This window comes from Aedes albopictus, chromosome 1, assembly GCF_035046485.1.
Source record: "Aedes albopictus strain Foshan chromosome 1, AalbF5, whole genome shotgun sequence".
Classification (NCBI taxonomy): Eukaryota; Metazoa; Arthropoda; class Insecta; order Diptera; family Culicidae; genus Aedes; species Aedes albopictus.
The window spans coordinates 22,731,983-22,748,884 of record NC_085136.1 but is presented as its reverse complement, the minus strand read 5'-3'; the positions used below and the strand labels follow the sequence as shown (position 1 = coordinate 22,748,884).

Below are 16,902 nucleotides of genomic sequence, written 5' to 3'. Positions count from 1 at the left end.
GGAGAAATCCCTAAAAATATCTTGAGGAATATCTGGAAGAAACTCTGTAGAAATCCAAGCACGAGTTTCTGCAGAAATTCAAGGAAATGAGCTCCTGGAATAATCCTTGGGGAAATTCCAGCAGTACTTTTGGGACTTCCTCCCTAAAGGACTTCCTACGCTCCACTAACAGCAAATTCTGGAGGAAACTTTAGAAAAATCCTGCGAGAAATCTTTCCAAGAAACGCAAGAATAATTCTTAGGAAATTTATAGAGGAAACCCTGGTGGTATTCTAGGTAAAGGAAGGTAAGGAAAAATCTGCAGCAGTAATTCCTGAAGAGATCCCAGGCGGACTGAAGGATTCCATACGGAATTCTTGGAGGAATACCAAGAGGAATTCATCTTATTTGGATGCTTCAACCCGCTGGAAGTCTGTACCGGGAATTCATCATTAAAAAATCTCTGGAAATTCTAGAGGAATCCCAGCAGTAATAACCGAAGGAATCTCTGCAGACATTGTATTGGAAATTCCTGGATTGGCGTCTGTTATCAAAGGATACCGTAAATTATATTTTGAAAACAGTCGCAAATTTAGCATTTTTTCGCTCAAAAGAATTTTTAAATTGTTTGGCTCTTTTCAAAAGTAATGGGAGATTTGTTTGTTACGTAATTTGTATATGATTCCAAAATATATCAACTTATGTTAACATTGATTGTAAAATGGTATGCTGAATGTAAAACATTTTTCTTGTAAAAAAAAACTAACACAATCGGATCAGAAAACCGACAATATCTGGAGAAATCGCAATCGAGGCCTCCCAAAATCGGGTCAGCACAGTATTATAATATTAAACGATTTTGAATTTCTGCATTAAAATATTAAAAAAATCTCAATAAAAAATACTCCGGATAATCGAGTCTAAAATTCCGGATAATCGAATCTTGGATAATCGAGTCTCCGGATAATCGAGTCCGACCTGTACACTAGGTTGTCCCAAAATTGGACATGGTCAAAAAGCTTGGGGGCTCACCTTGCAAATGATAGCTAAGGGTGTTAGAAACAAACTTTTGTATGACGGCAACTTTCAGAAATGACGTTTAGAGGTCGCCCCGGCGAGATTTTTGAAAAATGGCCATTTTTCGTAATAAATTTCATACAAATATTTTTTACCGTATAAAAATTGGCAATACCCACTACTTTTATATTTTTTACAGCTTGATATGGATCCTAACTTCTTGGGAAAAATAATTAACGACATGTTTTGAAGGTAACTTTGTGATACTGAATTTTTGAATTTACTAAAATTTGTCATTTTTTGATATACTGTGCATTTTACCCATCATAATAAGTATCTGAACCTAATGCTAATTTAAAACAATTTCCATAAAAAGATAGGAAATTTTATGAGGAAAAACTTTGCCGAAGACAGCATTGCGTTTTTTCTATCCGTTTTAGAGTTTTTCACGATTTACTATTTGATGAAATTTGAATTTTTAGGTATTTTTCTAAAAATGTCACATAATAACTTCTCAAAAACACATACAAAGTAAAAAATCACGTATGCTCAACAAGTTTTTGTCTTGATTGTGTTACGGAATTATGGTGACATCATTAATTGGTTTTTATTTTTTGTTATTCAATCCCTTCATATAGAAATTATATAGCAAAGATTTCTTAAAAAGCTAGCTCTCTTGACTTGACAAGCTTAGTACATACTGCCTATTGATTTTTTAAAGATATTCTCCACAAAATGTTGAGCCATATTTTCGCGTTTATCTTACTTTCCTGTCGATATTCTCAATTATTTTTCTATACGAAGACGTATGAGTTCTGGACCAGTGAAACAGCCCAGGAAACAGTGGCAAAGTGCATAAAGGCGAATACGAATCGCGATTACGATCATCTTACGTATGAATACCAATTTTTAGATACTAAGTTCCAATTCAAGACATTCTAAAAAGCAGAGCATGTTTTTTTTACATTTACTGACTTGAACTATCTTATCAACATCGAAAATAAGATACACCGAGTCAAATTGAAACGGGTGGGATGAGATGAACCAGCGAGTTAACGTAAGGTTATACAAGGTTAGAAAAATTTGATACACGGCATACAATAAGACAAGATAGGCTATTATTGGTAAACAACAGTTTTGGACGTAAACAAGTGACGTCATTTTTATCATCCTATATGTTGATCAAAATGATAGGGACTACTAGAACGTTTTATTCATGTCTTTGAACGATTTGAACAACATCATTGAAAAACAAAATCGGCATGTTTTGCGGAATGTATCACCTTCTAAATGATATATAAAATGTGGCGTGCGTTTGATTGTGTATTATGCTCGTATAAACCATTTTCAGTACATCACCGTTGAAAATGCCATGGCCTACTGAGGCATCTCAAAATGGTACGCTAGTAGGTACCTTTCTATAGGATTTGCGTGTATTATACGTCGTTTTGAAAAAGTATCCGAGAAATGATGCCACCATAATTCCTAAACACAATCAAGACAAAAACTTGTTGAGCATACGTGATTTTTTACTTTGTATGTGTTTTTAAGAAGTTATTATGTGACATTTTTAGAAAAATATCTAAAAATTCAAATTTCACCAAATAGTTAATCGTGAATAACTCTAAAACGGATAGAAAAAACGCAATGCTGTCTTCGGCAAAGTTTTTCCTCATAAAATTTCCTATCTTTTTATGGAAATTGTTTTAAATTAGCATTAGGTTCAGATACTTTTTATGATGGGTAAAATGCACAGTACACCAAAAAATGACAAATTTTAGTAAATTCAAAAATTCAGTATCACAAAGTTACCTGCAAAACATGTCGTTAATTATTTTTCCCAAGAAGTTTGGATCCATATCAAGCTGTAAAAAATAGAAAAATAGTGGGTATTGCCAATTTTTATACGGTAAAAAATATTTGTATGAAATGTATTACGAAAAATGGCCATTTTTTAAAAATCTTGCCGGGGCGACCTCTAAACGTCATTTCTGAAAGTTTCCGTCATACAAAAGTTTGTTTCTAACACCCTTAGCTATCATTTGCAGGGTGAGCCCCCAAGCTTTTTGACCATGTCCAATTTTGGGACAACCTACTGTACACCTACCCAAATGGTACAAGACCCTATTTCAAGCCTAACTTTACCAAACACCGTATGTAACATATGTAAACAAAAAGGATATTTTCAAATGTGGTGCTGAATTTCGTTAAGGACTACTTGTGTCACTTTTTTGTGAAAAAATACCCGGATTTTGCACGTTTCTAAAATGCTCAATGTATGTGTTGCTATGGGAACAGTGAACTTCCCCTTCGATTTTCTCCGTTTGTGGATTTTGTTAGATACGGTGTTTGGTAAAGTTAGGCTTGATTTGTATTCAAAAGGAATCATTCAGGATCGATTCCTGGCAGAAACTTTCTATAGTGACTACTATTTGAATTGTCATTTCTTAACAACTGCGTACTGCGATCAAAGAAAAACGAGTTTTCGAGTGATTAACGGCAGAAATTTACAACGCATCAAAAAAGGCCGAACAAATCCTTTTGACCTGCAAACAGCTCTTTTTGAATTTGGACCTATGCATAAGTTCACTAAATTGACGTGTTTACAGAAAATGAGCTCGTTTCTTGGCTCGTTTACATGGTTAGCTGAATAGAACGACACCGCTTGAAAGTCGATTGGGTGTACACATGCATTGGTCCATGGTTTTCCTACTATTGCATACCAGATTTTATTCTCACTAATGAATGAACCAATATAGAACGTACATGATAACGAACGATACGCATCGAAAGAAAATTGTCTATTTAAGATTAGTCATACCTTAGGTACGCGTCTTTCAAGCGGATTTCCCAAGTTAACAGGAACGTTTACCAATTAACACTTAGGGCCGATTTCTTCACCTCGGCTTAACCGGTAAGCCAGGCTTACCCATACAGTTAAACCTGGCTTAACGCTTAAGCCAAGGTGAAGAAATCGCCCCTTATTGATTCATACTTAAGTTATGATTTTGATGAAGGTAGTTATTTTGATTCATCCCTGGCGTATGACTGAAATTAGGTACGTAAAACAACTAGCGCTCTATCGAAGTAAAACTTGTTCAAGTCATTCAAAACTGCGCTCGATTAGCTCATCCGAAACGCGTCTAAATTTGCAAGTCGCCGTCCGTCATCCAAAGCAAAAGACCGTCATAATGCAGAAAAAAAGAATGGTTGAACCGCAATTTGAAAACATCATTCAAACATCCCGTGAATGGAGGCGAATGCAAATTATACTGATACGAAGGTAGCCACCATAACCCGTCCATATCACCGGCTCTGTGACTAGAATAGGATGCGTCACGTAGTCAGCCGATTTGAGACCATTTTGCTGTCAAACGGAGGCCAGACGCTGATTGGTCGGAAATAATACATATCCGTTTGCTGTGATCAGATCGCTTTGTTAATGGTTTGGCCGTGTTGCTAGTTTGTAGGTTTAGCATGTGATACTTATATTCAAAATCATTGTATTTTTCTATTTAAGTCTTATCGACTTCAAAATGTTATCATTCACATGTAAATCATCCTAAAGAGGCTCCTTTTTCTGAACATTGATGAATACCATTGTTGTTGCGCAAAACATAGTGAATTTTGATATATTTCGCTAAAAATGAAAGAACCATTTGTTCGAAATCAATTTTACTTGCAATTTACTTGCTATTCCAGATGCATCATGATCGTTAAATTTAAATCGTTTGAAAGATTTGGAATAAAGAAAAATGGCAGCACTGGATTTCCATCGTCGATGAAATCGAACAAAAAAAAAAACAAGGCAGGCGAATTTATGTTATCACATCCTATCCTAGCTCTGTGAGAGCTTCCCCTCAAAGAAACGCGATTGTTGTGGTGGCAAACTATAGTAGCGCCAACAACGGGGCGATCCCCTGAAGCTCACAGAGAGCACAACAATAAACCAGTCTAGCAGCAACAACATCAGCTAGCACTGTTGTAGCCAATATCGGAACGTGACGCGAGAGGTGGTCGTGAAATTCCACCGCGTAGTCTCGACGACCGGGCAGCAGCGAGTTCGATGATGATATCGCACGGCACGACGTCCGAAAACAGGTGCGATGAGTCATCACCGATCGCCGCAGTTGCGCTGCGCCAGTCTGCGTTGCATTTGCTATCGCCATGGCACCCACCATCATAGAAAGGGCCTACTTGTTTTTGAACTACAGGTGTTACGTGCCCAGCATAGCCTACTGTCACCCATTGTACACCTATATGTCATGATAATGCGATGGATGGTTATGATGGATGATGAATCATGCTTGTTTTCGTTCGAAGGTTTTGATTTCCGTTCTTTTTGGGGGACCTCCTCTTCCCATTCGGTCGCTTGAACACTCAAACATAAGAGCTCTTACGCAAACAGAACCACAATGGGTACTCTCGGCTTCGGGGGAACAGTGTAATGTCAATTTACTCATGCACGGTATTTACAACTGTTTGCATGACCACCGGATGGTGGCAATCTAAACTGAAATCAACAGCGAATGTCGCGCCGTTTGAACGAGATAAGCGATGCGCGGAGCTTAGCATCAACGAATATCCAAAGCAAGCTCCGCTGGACTGCGTCGTGGGGGTTGCGACGTTGCTAGCTGGTTAACGTCGCCAGAGTGATAAGCACTTTTCGTCGATCATTAGTCATCTTGTGCTGGCTGGCGACAGGGTCACGTGTTCATCCGTTCACCTGCCATGCGTCTCCATCAGAGTGACCGCGCAGCAAACCGTACCGTGAAATGCCTACTTTGATCCATGCCTTTGCGGAGCACAAAGAACACCTCCGCCGATTTCCAGATGGCCCATGGCTGCTTCGATTAAAATTCGCAACAAAAAACGCTCGAAATTAATGATTTAGCAAAAATCTGCACATTTCCTACGTTGCGCTGCCTGCGTTTATGTGCGTTTCACGACCATCAACGACGACGGAAGGCACGTCAAGTGCGTAATCCACTTGAAATCGATCGCGCTCGACGATCGACCATCCGTCGTTGACCTGCATGTGCTGCGGCGGTGGCGTCGCCACGGCGATGCTGGTTCAACGAGACTGTGTTTACTACGTTCGCGTGCTGAAGAAAGTAGTGCAAAGATTTCGCGCGCGCGATTCTTTCGAACCGACCGCCGCACTATGGGTCGTTTGGTTGATCGAGTTGGCCAAAATTATTTTAAAATTACTGGTTTGAAATTAGCTTGGAGACACGATAACAAAGGCATTTAAATCTAACGATCTGTGGTCAAGTGAAATTTCTGTCGACTTCCTTTATTTCTTTGTTGATGCTACACGCCCTTGAGCCCCTGGGCCCGAATCTGCTGCGATGCCCTGCCGGATTCCAGACAACGCTTGCTTACAGTTCTCGTTCCCCTGTTGTATTGGCTTTTGATGACATCGACGATAGAGCTCCACGTTGGAGATCCTATTGTGAGGCAACCATGCACGAATTACAGGGGATACTCAAAATAACTGGGATAGGTAAAATTTTTACATTTCAAAAAATGTTCAACTCGCTGTAACTTTTCGAAAAATGCATCAAATATTCTCAAATTTTTACTGTAAGTTCATAAAATAGTTGTGTATCAGTGGTCAAAATTTGGAGAAGATCGGGCCATTCTACACAAAGTTATAAAGATTCTAGAAAAAGGTATAATTATTCGATGGCCAACTTTGAGCTATTATATCTCCGGATTCAATGAGCCGAATGCAATGAAATTTTGATCATTTATGACTTATATAATGAGCTAATAAAAACATTTGATTAAACTTAAAATTCTTTACACGAAAGAAAATTATTACGATTGGATTATTTTTCTAATATACCACCAATTTATCCAAAATTTTATCATCTTTTCAAAATTCGAGATAGTAATTATAGTTCATTTAAATTCCCTCTAATTGCCTTCAATATGAATATGTTTTGAAAGGAAGTAACAAAATAATCGGCATTAAATTGAAAAAGTAATGGGATGCATATGAAAAATAGATAAATTTACTAAAAAACATATATTTATTCTAACCGCCATAACTTTTTTTCTTATTAATAATTTCAAAATAAGTAAACTGTTTTTTAAAGTTCATTATATGAGTCATGAATGATCAAAATTTCATTGCATTCGGTTCATTGAAACCGGTGATATAATAGCTCAAAGTTGGCCATCGGATAATTATACCTTTTTCTAAAATCTTTATAACTTTGTGTAGAATGGCCCGATCTTTCTCAAATTTTGACCACTGATACACAACTAGTTGATCAACTTATAGTAAAAATTTGAGCATATTTGATGCCCTTTTCGAAAAGTTACAGCGAGTTGAACATTTTTTAGAAAGTGAAAGTTTTACCTGTCCCAGTTATTTTGAGTATCCCCTGTATATACCGCAGGCATCTATTGATGAAGACCTGCAGCTGTTGAGTGTTCTCCACTGATACACACCAGGTTTCACTGGCATACAGCAGCACAGATTTCAAGTTTTCCAAGTAACACACTTGTCACCGAAAAGTCACGGCGGCGCAGGTTTTTGTTACGCATAAGTCCCTGTGACTTACTTCTAGCAAGTAAGCATTTATTCGTTAGAAATAAGTCTCAGTGACTTCTGCGCAACAAAAACCTGCGCTGCCGTGACTCTTCGGTGACAAGTGTGTTACTTGGGTTGAGTTGAATTTTTTCAAACTCGCAAAAGCACAAAAGGTTCCGCCATCGGCTGCCATTTGGCTACCAAGATATTGGAAGCTTTTAACATTCTCCACTGATTGCCTAGTTACCGTAAAGCTGGAAAGGTTGACCGTGTTTACATCCAACGATTTAGTCAAGTTTACGTTGATGGTAAGACCTGCCGCTGAGGAACGATTGGCAAGATCATCGAGCTTGCTCTGCATATCAGAGCGCCATGGTAATGGGTTGCCGTAGCAACCTACGATTTGGTTCACGATCAATCGCACCTACCAGGATCTCGTCGATTACTATGAGGAACAGTAGCGGTGATAGGATACATCCTTGCGTCATTCCAGCAACGACCCGGACGGGATCGGACAAGACACCGTTGTTCAGTACTCTGCACGAAAATGCCCTGTACTGTGCTTCAATAAGGCCGAGGATTTTCTCAGGGACACCCTTACGTGCCTGAGGGCTTCTCACATGCTTGATTGAGACGACAGTCGAAAGCTTATTCGTTATCAGTGAGGTAGTGAGACTGTTGGAATTCACACAAGGTTTCCCATTTGTTGCAGAATAATTGATACAACAACTGCTCAAACTGCCGATACTACAGGGTCAGCTTTGAGTATCTCGGCTGATATGGGATCGATCCCCGGGGCCCTGTTCGATTTCATGCTACGGATGGCTGCTTCTATCTCCTGCACTGATGGAGCTTCGATGTTGACACGGGTAATGCGTCAAACCCTTGGCGGATCATGCTGAGATGTTGGTGGCGTGACCGGCACTTGAAAAAGGTTTCCAAAGTGTTCGAACCAGCGTTTCAGCTGTGTCCAGACGTGTCTTTCACGGACATCGTAGCATTCATCTTAGTCCCACTAAGGCGACGTGAGACATCGTAGAAGAGATGTCGGCTAGGGGGACTGCCCACGCTCTTTTGTCCCGTCTACATGAGCGTTTCACTTCCTTCTCGAGAGCCGAATAGCGCTGACGGGTTACGGCTTAGGCTCCTCGTGTTTTCGCTCGCTCTATCGCGGCTTTGGCGTTCCTTCGCTCCTCTATCTTCCTCCATGCGGTGATTCTCCGCTTTCTCTGGGTGTGTAGCTCACCCAAATTATTCTCGCCGGTGGCGATGAAGGCGTTCTTGATGGCGCTCCATTGATCCTCTACGCTTCCACCTTCTGGAATATTCGCAGCACGGTTCTCTAGCTCCTCGACGAAGGACCTTTTTAACGTAGCGTCTTCCAGTTGGCGTGTGTTAAACCAGCGCCCGATTTTCTTCTCCTGTCGACGGATCCTAGTAATTGAGCAGCCGGATCTCGCCAATTAGGAGATCAAGATCGGACCTTAGATCGGAAGCAATGCCGACGCTACGTTTGTTCCGCACATCAAGAAGGCTCCGTCTCCATTTACGGCTGATGCAGATGTGGTCGATGCCACTTGTGCATTGGTCGATGAGGAAAAAGCGATTCCCCAATCACCATGTCATTGTTGCCACAAAACTCTGCAAACAGGCTCATTTCTCCGAAACCATGGCGTCCCATGACGTACTGATAGTCCGAATTGTCGGAAACAGCCTTCGCGTTGAAGTCGTCCATTAGGATCTCTTGATATCACCTTTCGGAATCTTGTTCACGAACGCATTCAATTGGCTGTAAAAGTTCTGTTTGTCTTGCATTTCGGGTTGGCGCGTAACATCACTGGATCATGGTAAGGTTTAGAACCCGTGTTCGATTCAGAACACAATTAGACTTCGCTTAGTCCTAGGATCTTAAGCTTCATACGGCATGCTCCATTCTCTAGTTTTGCCAGTTTACCCTGCTGAGCTAGGATTAATGCATTCCAAATTCCAATTCTTGTTCGTTGTTTCGCACTAAAAGTCGTTACCGCCCAGGTAACAATTTGATGCTGTACAAACGTTTTTCCAACTATTTTAAATCAGCCTTCATTTGAACAAAAGCTGAGCACAAGAGATACAATCCTTTATTCAGCTCTAAACATCTAATTTTGGTGTTTTTATTCAACTTTCAGCTGATTTGAGGTTAATTGGAAGGCTGATTGAAGGCTTAATATGCGCTTAATCAGTAATCAATTAAATTTATTAATTGTGTAAAAATAAAATAAAAACACTTTCGTAAGCCTATTTTTACCATTAGCTGCGTCTATTTTCAGGAGAGATGTTTAGAAAGGTATAAGTTAATCTGTGGGAAAACTGAGAATTGAACTCGGACCTCCTGATTTATAGTCACTCACCTTAGCACCTTCACTACACACAATTGTATGCATATCCTCGAAAACAAGAGCATTACTTGTTGTGCCTGAGTAATCAAGAACATAAGTTGAACTAAGTCTGTATTGAGGCTGTAAAAGCGATATGAACTTCGCGAAAACCATGCTTGGGTCAGCTGTCAAAAATTATTTGATTCAAGGTTGAATAACAGATGATTAATTCCGCATGTTGGTGTATGGTTTAGAGCTGGTTACCCAGATGGATAATATTCTGTTTAACTTGACATTCACCCATCTACGTATGGCTGATTGAAGAGGTTGAACAAGCCGTACTTCAGACCAATATTCAGCTGTCATTGTGTTTAGTCATTGACACCATCAACCAGCTATTGTTCAGCTAATACTCTCACTTTTCAGCATTCATTGTTACTTGGGCGTTGAATCGTAATTCGTTCGTAATCTTTCATTTTCGGTTTCTGTAACGGTTTATGGGTTTCGAGAACAGTAGGTTGTTGCCCGAATAAAAAATACAGTAGAAAAATCGAACGTTGTATTGTAACAGTACTATTTAGAACCATATTTTTACAATAGACAGGTTGTTAAGTATCGTAACAATATAAAAAAATATTTTTCTCCATATATATTTTTGTAAAACCATACATCTTATTGTTAATAAATTGTTCTAAATACTGATACGTGGGTTTAAATATACCGTACATTGTATGGTACATGAATGGTTTCAAACAATAAAATGAACCGTAAATAAATTGTTTTTAATTGTAATTTCACTAATGGCAATACATTTAGGCAAATGGTTTTGGAATGGTTCTCTTTTGTTATGTTGTATTGTTTTACATTACATAAACCATATAATGTTATATTATCTTGTCATTTTCCTCCTGTTAATGGCATCTTAGGCTTACTAGATTTATTAGAATGCGCTTTGGGAATTCTCCAGAGCGTTTTGGATAACCCTTCATATATAGGACCGCCCACGTCTAAGTCTGAGTAGTCTCTGATTGCATTAACAGTTGAAGCTTAGGCTCCCATGCCCCACCAGCCAGATAATTGGGTTTTGCAAACTAAGCATTATTTGTGGCAACACTTTGAGCGGCATGATGGAACAAGCCGAGCGCGCCAAGTGTTATTAGACCACTAATGTAGTTGCATGAAGTGGGTGACGAGTTACGTAAGTATCATTACAGCGTGCTTAACCGTTATTACAATATTGAGGCACCAGTTTGACTAAAGTTTGAAATATATAAAACTCATGAGAAAACTGTCAAGTTCGGTTCAAATATAAGTTAGGTTAAACAGCGAACCCGCAGACGAACCTATATTAGAAGTCATTTCAGTGTTCAGTTCAGTCCATATGTTAAAGATGGCTCTACGTCAAAGATAAAGTTCGTCAATCGCATTTGATTCGATTATGGCCGAAGGCAAGTTCACATGAGAGAAAAGGAGAAAATTCCCCTAAATGCAAATACAGAAAGAATAGTGTTGAACTCATGCACTGATTTACGGTAATCTGACCTGCGTCTTTCCGGGTTGACCTACATTCGTATTTCTCTCATCGCACTCTACATACCTTGCCCGCCATATCTCTCGGATCTGCAGTTCTTAGGACATCTGGTTTACCACAGATTCAAACATTTTATTGACTTTAATTAGAAGCTTCAACTTATTCACTTTTTTCTCTTTCCTTTCCTTTGCATCAAAAAAGTCACAAACATCAACAAATCAAAGCACGGAAAAAATCTAAAACTGAATAAATAATGAAATTTAAAATGCACGGAAAAATAATGTTTCGGAAAAGTGAATGGTTCAAACGTAAGAAAAACAGTATAATATATTGTTACATAAAAATCGAATGTAAATGTATAGTAGCTACACTGTGCGAAGCTTTTTGCGAACCATTTCATTACAATACACTTTATTGTAGCTGGTACACTGTATGGTGCAGGAATGGTTTTCACCCAACACCCTATGATTAGTTTTTATCCGGGTGGCCTAAGGCCCGCTCTGCACCGTGGTGGGGCTGCCACCTTAGGTATAGCTTTCGGTGGAGGATCATTTCATACTCATTTCATACTCGGCCCATGGATGGCAGAACAGGGGCTGTTTGCGCCACACCTCCTTAGTGCATTGCTCGGGACGTACCTCATCAATCTAGCTAAAGTCGGAAGGACAACAGTGCACTACCAGCTAAGCAATATTCTTGAATATCTCGACAGATTGTCCGAATCCGTCCTTACAGAACATGGGCGATCGAATTAACACTATTTTCTATTGTTTTCATCTTTTTTTTTCTGGCACCGATTCTTGAAAAAATGATCAATGTTTGTATGTATAATAAATATGGGTAGCAGAAATCTTGATAACCTGACTGAGGTCAGGCCTTGACTTCAGAGAAACGTAGAAGGACAACATTCGTGGTTATTTGTATGCTGAAAAATCCTGTTAGCAACAGAAACGAATATTACATCGAACTGGATGATACAAGTTACTAAACAAGATTCTTGAGTATCTTGGAGGACCTAGTAGAAGTCAGTGCATGAGTTCAACAAACTGAAGATGAACTGCTTGTCGTGTCCGAAACGAGCCAAATCCATTTTCAGGCCTCAAAACTGTTTGGGGTTGGTTCTTTTGGCCAATTTTCACCGCGAAATAAAACACGTTTGTTTCCGTCGAAAAAATTCACAAGACTTATTTATGAGTTCTGTTTATCTGCCTTCTACCCTGCGTCTCCATGACAACCCCGTTTTTATTTCTTTTAATTTCTACTTTTCTCGTATTTTTCAGTACCTTTTCTATTCTCTACACTGTTAATTCATGTTTTGCTTATGTGGATCTTTTGTGAATCACATTATCTCGTTTTTTTTATTATGTGTCAATGAGAATATCTCTCATAACTATTCCCGAGAATTTTTAAAGACCTAGCTGAAGCCATGCCTTGGCTCCAGAGAACTGTAGATAGACATTAACTAGAGTAGTTTCGATACCAAAAACTTCTGATAGCCACAGAAACTAATATCACATCAATCAGAATGAAATAAATTGCCCCACAAAATTCCTTAGTATCTCAGAAGGTCTAGTTGAAGTCAGAGTCCATCAGAGTCCAAAGTCTACGGGAGGAACGGTAACTTCTTTCATTATATAAAGCTACGATTTGTATTCTATCATGTACAGTAAGTCTTCTGAAAGTTCAATAGACAGTATCACATCAGTTGGAATATCCTCGGTCATCCAAACTGTTCTTGAGATTAGATTTAGCTGTATAGAATGCTATTCGTATTCCTTCGAATAGCTTAATAAGCCCGAACATGCCGTTTTATCCAAACTTTTGGTTGCATGGGACCTTGTCTTGGTATGATACCTCACGTTGGTATGCTGTTATGGGTGTTGACCTGATGTTCTGAACTCCAAGGTAGTTTGGCTGACCTGGTATATTCCTATAGTGTTTCTAAATGACATTTGAGATTTCAAGAGCTTCACGGATCCCAGCAGATTATGCAATGCTATTATTTATGGCGAACACACATAAAATTGTTCTTGTAGATTCGAAGGACTCCATTACAGGACAATTTGGACGTCCCTGACTGCCTAGAAGGTTTATAATAATATCTAGTAGACTTCAGATTGGTTCAAAAACCGCAGTTGATTATGCACCGTTACTTAGTATAACAGATATGGCTACTGTTACGAGTGTAGACCTAAAATTCTTAACTTCAAGTGAACTTGGCTGACCTGGATATCCCTATAGTGTCTATAAATGACGTTATACATTTCAAGAGCTTTACGGATTCTAGTAGATTATGCAATGCTATTATTTATGGCTATGACACGTCAAATTATTCTTGTAGATTTTAGATACTTGACTATAGGACAGTTTGGAACACCTAGAACATCCCAGAATATAAAACACCTTTTGATATTCTTGACGTAGGTTAAATGAATACATATGAACGTTACCCATACATAAATTCAGATTTTAGAACAACTTGTATGCCGATTAATTCGTTTCTTCAAACTTCATGATATTCAGGATGTTCTAGGTTTTCAATTAAGTCTCAAATACAAATATTCCCATTTTTCCTTAACCTTAGTAAGATGTTAGGGCCAATATGACCTAAACAGGCACGCTGAACGTGTACTACGCCATCGTAATGCAATAAACCCAACACCCTAGGAGGGTTAATAGGGGACTCAATTTGCAACAACTTTGTTGGAGACAGTGGTCTGTATTATGAAATGTGTGAATTTTTACAGCCGTTTCTATGTTGGGACCATATATATGACCCCTCAGGCTCCAAAGAGTTAAGCAGCTTTCAAGCTGCTTAAGAGCCTAACAATGAGCCTTACTGGAACGTATGTGCGAAGTTTCCTCAAGTCTCATTTTTGACCTCCCAATTAACAGTTTTCTAGTAGGTCCCTGGAACCATCATAAACTCAAAATAAAAGATATAAGGATTGATGATGGTTCTCAAAACCCATACGAGACTATTTGGTCATCAAAATGTTACATGAGCTCTTAAGCAGCCCTAAAAAGGTTGGAACTTTATCTAAGCTTCGTGGAGGTGTATTTTTCATGCGGAACGAAACTTTTGGTTACTTGGGTATTGTCTCATTTTGTGCCGTTGAGTCTGAATAGAATTAGGGTATTGCACCATTTGGGCAGGTGTACCTATTTTGGGCACTTGCCGTTATAACTAAGTCAATTTCAAACCGATTGATTTGAATTTTTGTACAAAGTAAGATACTGTACGTGCCTAACTCTATACAAAATTTCAAATCAATCGCCTTGAAATTGACTTAGGCAAGTGCTCAAAATAGGTACACCTGCCCAAATGGTACAAGACCCTATATTAGTTATTAGGATACTTTTTGGCAATTTTCTTTTTGAAATTTGCTGTAAATTCAACGAAAATTTTCATGGTTTCTATTTTTTTTGTAAAATTCAAGGGATTTCAGAGGGCGTCGAGATGTTTTGCAGGGTATTTCAGGGCTTTTTAAGCGGTTTCAGGGGCGTTTCATGGGTGTTTCTGGAGGTTTCACGATATTTCAGAGGCATTCCAGGGCGTTGCAAGGAATTGCAGGGTGTTTCAGTGAGTTGCAATGGTATTCCAGGGTGTTTGAGGGGCGTTCCAGAGGTTTTAACGCGATTTCAGGGTCGTTCCAGGAATGCTACATGGGGTTTCAGAGGCTTCCAGGAGTGTACCAAGGGGTCTCAGAAAGTTTCAGAGGTTTCAGAGGGATCCCTGGTGCTCAGAAGATTCCATGGGTGTTTCAGGGGATCTCAAGGGGTTTCAAGGGGTATCAGCAGTTTTCATGAGCATTCCAGGGGTTTCTGGGGTGTTCCAGAGGTACTCCGGCGAGTTCAGAGAGTTCAGGTGCATTCTAGAGGTTGTCCAAGGGGTTTCCGAGGAGTCAGAGGTTTATAGCAGCCAGAAAGTTTCAAGGAGTCTTATGGGTGTTCCAGGAGAGTTACACGGGGTTTCAGGTGCTGCCAGGAGTGTACCATTAGGCCTTATTGAGTTTCAGATGTTTGAGAGGAATCCCTGGGATTCAGTACGTTTCATGGGAGTTTCTTGTGGTCTCATGGCATTTGAGGGGTGTTCCAGGGGGTGCCATGGGCGGTCTATGGGGTTTCAGGAGTTTTCATGAGCATTCCAGGTTTAGCATTCCAGAATTTAACTGAAATATCGGCAAAAAGTCATTTTTTTTATAGCAGCACCTATGGGTGCCGCTGGCATCAAACTTCAACCGTCAATTGTTTAGCCGAGATTCAACAAATGAACTTTCACCAAGATTTGCACAGCCGATTTCGGCATTCTGTTTTAAGTGTGCATGGGTATTCTAAGGGGTTTCGGCGGGTTCAGGCGCGTTCCAGAGGTTGTCCAGGGGGCTTCAGAGGTGTCAGCAGTTTATAAGGAGTTCCAAGAAGTTTCAAGTGGTCCTATGGGCGTTATAGGAGTGTTACATAGTGTTTCAAGTCTTGGAATAATACACGTCCTCCACCTTCAAAGCTTGATCGATTGAGCTTTCGCGTCCACGCTTGGAATAATACACGTCCTCCACCTTCAAAGCTTGATCGAATGAGCTTTCGCGTCCACGCTGCAGAACTTCATCAATAACTTTTTGCTTCACAAGCTCCAGCGTAACTTCATCTTCTCTGCGACAATCGAGTGCAGTGGAAGCGTTTTGGGTCCATAACCTCTTGAAATAATACACGTCTGTACGTATTGGGGGTTGAAAAACTAATGAACAATTTATTACTACATTATAACATCTGTTGCTGCTTATGTTGCTTCGATTGCATATTGCTATTCCGCAACATCAGGTGCTTCCAGAAGTGTACCAGGGGGCCTCCGAGAGTTTCAGAGGTTTGAGAGTGAACCTTGGGGTTCAGAAGGTTCAATGGATGTTCCAGGAGGTCTCAGGGCGTTTTAGAGGTGTTCCAGGGGGTTTCATGGGCAGTCCATGGGGTTTCAGGAGTTTTTTTTAGTATTTCAGGGATTTCAGGCGCGTTCAGGCGTTTCAGAGAGTTCAGGCACGTTCCAGGAGTTGTCCAGGGCGCTGTGAAGGGTTTATGGGGGATTCCCTGGATTTTCAGGGGATTTCTAGGGGGTTTCCGGGGTGTTCTATTCGGTTTCAAAAGCATTCCAGGAGATATATTCCTGATATCACCTGAAACCTTTCTAAAATTTCCTTAAGTTTCCTTAAAAGCACCCAAAATCATCCTGAACCGCCCCAGAATGGCCTTGAAGATTCCCTGAAACTTCTCTGAAACCCCCTGAGAAGCTCCAAGGCTCCCCTCCGGAACCCACCTGAAACCTTCCATGAAATTTGAAAATGAAAATGTGACATATTTGTAACGATGACAAAGACATTAATGTTAGTCCGTACAATGAAAGTGAGAGAAAAGCTTCTGTAAAAATCACGCGACATATTGTGTTAGCATTGACGAATTCCAATATTGGTGCTTTAAATTTTTAA

At 39.7% G+C, this 16,902-nt stretch overlaps 1 protein-coding gene across 3 annotated transcripts in view; it reads left to right on the top strand.

Moving 5' to 3' along the window:
- The window catches only part of LOC109433651 (uncharacterized), a 93,693-nt gene that overhangs the window by 27,943 nt on the left and 48,848 nt on the right, over nucleotides 1-16,902 (top strand). The window lies entirely within an intron of this gene.